The sequence below is a fragment of the Corapipo altera genome, unplaced genomic scaffold (genome assembly GCF_003945725.1).
Source record: "Corapipo altera isolate COAL_440 unplaced genomic scaffold, ASM394572v1 61, whole genome shotgun sequence".
In the NCBI taxonomy this organism is placed as follows: domain Eukaryota; kingdom Metazoa; phylum Chordata; class Aves; order Passeriformes; family Pipridae; genus Corapipo; species Corapipo altera.
Window position 1 is genome coordinate 2,598,058 of NW_020884910.1, and position 2,666 is coordinate 2,600,723.

The 2,666-nt window shown below is 52.1% G+C and overlaps 1 long non-coding RNA gene across 1 annotated transcript; it reads left to right on the forward strand.

Annotated features, from left to right (window-relative positions):
- The first annotated feature begins 1,241 nt into the window (after window positions 1-1,241).
- On the forward strand, window positions 1,242-2,424 carry LOC113951975. The gene is made up of 3 exons (XR_003529335.1): window positions 1,242-1,497; window positions 2,069-2,187; window positions 2,318-2,424. It is a non-coding gene; the product is annotated as an uncharacterized LOC113951975 (long non-coding RNA).
- The last annotated feature ends 242 nt before the right edge of the window (window positions 2,425-2,666 follow it).

The window sequence follows — 2,666 nt, forward strand, 5'->3', positions numbered from 1 at the left end:
CTTGCGTGAACTAAAACCTGAGATTTTCATATATTTTCTGTCAGAGCTGTGTTGCTGGCATCTCAGACGGTCTTACAGCAGGAGACTGGTGAGAATCACTTTGTCCATAGCTGGGAAAAGAACTACTCATAAATGTCTCAGGGATGCTTTCTTTCCGCACCTGCAGACCAGAGTCTGCGCCCTCTCACCCTGTGTCCCACAGGGAAATATGGTGGTGCTAAAAGCTCTGCGTGCATTTCCAGAGTACCTCTACATGCTGCCTGCATGAGCCTGAACCGCCAGTCTGTGCAGCAGTGACACCCACCTCGCTGTGCAAGATGCAGAGCCATTCTCTGCACATACGCGTGTGTCTGACTGCACGGCACGGCACGCACGGAGGAGGTCTGCTCTGCCACACCATCAATCTGCTGCGCCCCGGCCTCGGCAGCCCTTCTGAATGCAGGACCCAGGGCACCTGCCTTTAAACAGCACTGACACTGTGACCACAAAGACAGCGCCTGCTCCCTCTCCACGGAGGAGGAGAGAGAGAAAGGAGCAATTCCAGGCTCTGCAGTGAGTGTATGACTAGCGCACATATTGGTAATAGCACCATGCCGGGGTCTCGGTGTGATCTTCCTGTTGCTCATTTGCTGGCAAGCGTGAAATGCAAATCCCTCGGGGCTTCTGTCTCCGCTCAATATTCACAGGAGCATGAAGGCTCCTGCGCGGAGGGGAGGGTGAAAGCCGGCAGACAAGAGGGAGCTTTGTCTCCTCCTTTGTCTGGAGTTTACGGGTTAAAAAATCTTATCTGCGAGGCTTTGCAGGGAGGGTCAGCTCAACACCCTGACCCCTGCCTCCGCCTCATCTGGGGGTCTGGCGTGGGGCACGACACCAGCACGTTCGAATTCGAGTGCAGAGGCCGTTGCACCAACGCTGTGGCTCCATCGAACCTGGTGATGGCGGGACGGGGAGCTCGGGCTGTAGGAGGGGTGTACCCCGAAGTGAATGTGGCCCGGGGGGCTCAGAGCAGTAACCCCCGCCCGGGACCTGTAGGGCGATCGTTCCCACCCTGCCCCTTTCCTGTGGTGTGATGGTTCCAGTCCAAACCCAGTCAGCTCTCTGAAAATGGCAAGTGAGACACTTGTTGCCATGGTGATCCTTAATAGTTCTGACTCAGATGTAGCGTTGCTACGGCAACCGCATCCGCAGCCCTTGGGAGGCAATGCCGGCACGATTTTTCTCTCGTAGTGGAAAAGGGCTCCGAAGCCCCATTTTGCTCACTCCTTGCTGCAGTGCAGTGATGAAGCTTTCAGGCTGTTTTGTTATTCTCCTAATGAACGGCAATCCTGATCCTTCACCAGAGGATCTGCTGCTATTCTGCAGGCTAAAAGTGCTCCGGACCGCCTCACCATGGGCACAGTGTCTGCACCGTAAAGCAGCCCCAGTCTCTCCCTTCCCGTGGCTCATCAGAAAAAAAAAAAATTAGTTTTCAAAAGGAGCGGTAACCTTTCTTCCTAGGTATGAAAAGCTCCTTTCATCTTGGAAGCTGAAGATCTGTCTGGGAGGGGGGGTGGGGTGGGGTGTGGTAGTTTTGAGATGAAGAGCGGCAGTGGCTGTGAAAGGCAAGACAAAGGCAGAGCGCATGTGATGGAGTGGGTGTGCCTGTGAGAAAAGGAGCGGATCTGTGTGCAGAGAGTGTGTCCGTGGGCATGGCTACGAATGTGAATGGGAGAGGAACTGCTGGGAGGGGAGACGCGAAGCGGAGCATGGGTGTGTCTGCTCTGAGATGAGAGAGGGGACACTTATAGGGCCACGCTTTTGTTTTCGAGAGCGTGCCTGCACAGGCATGGGGGGGGGGAACAGGTTCAGATCATGCAGATCTGCGTGAAAATGCTCTTGCTCACATTCAGTCCGCTCTTCTGTTATCTGTACAAAGTCAGGCACCAATGCACATAATGTTTGAAAGGCACCTGAGTCTCTAAGGGATGGATAACTGTAGGGTCGGAGTGTGTATGTTAAGTTTGCTCTTGCAAGCCTGTCAGAAAAGATTTCTTCAGCACTAAATAATCCAGCAAAAATCATTTCATAGTATCCTTCTCAGACAGAGGCAAGTAAGAAAGAGGAGGCATGTGAGTTCTACATGTTGGTGTCCCTGGACCTACATCTCAGCCAATCCCTGTCCTGAGGGACCTGGGCGTGGATCCCAAGGTAACTGCTCAGTGCTTTTCCTGAGTCAAATGTCTGACTGTTCAGTCAGGCCAGAGGAGTCACCAGAGAGATGTTTAAAGCTCCCCGGACTTCTCAGGGGTTTAATAAACTTTCTCTGTGGTTTTTCCAGCTTGTCAGAGAATCACACCAGGCTCTCTCCTACCTGACATCCTGGTTCTTCTAGACACCATCTTGCACTGGTAGGGCATGGCTGGATGTCATGGAGCAGGCCTTCAAAGAAACTGGGATGACTGAAGGATGGAAAAAAATTACAAATTCATCATGAAGGTGGGAGATTACTGCAAATAACAGTCCAAGAAGGGTCTGAGAAGGATTTAAGAGTGGCAGATGCAAAGGATAAAGGATCTTGCTAAATAAATCAGTCACATTCTACACTTGGAGTGTCCAGGGTGACTCTTATGTGTCTGGCTTAGGTGACAGAAGGACAGAAGCCTTATTAGCAAGGCTTAGTAACACAA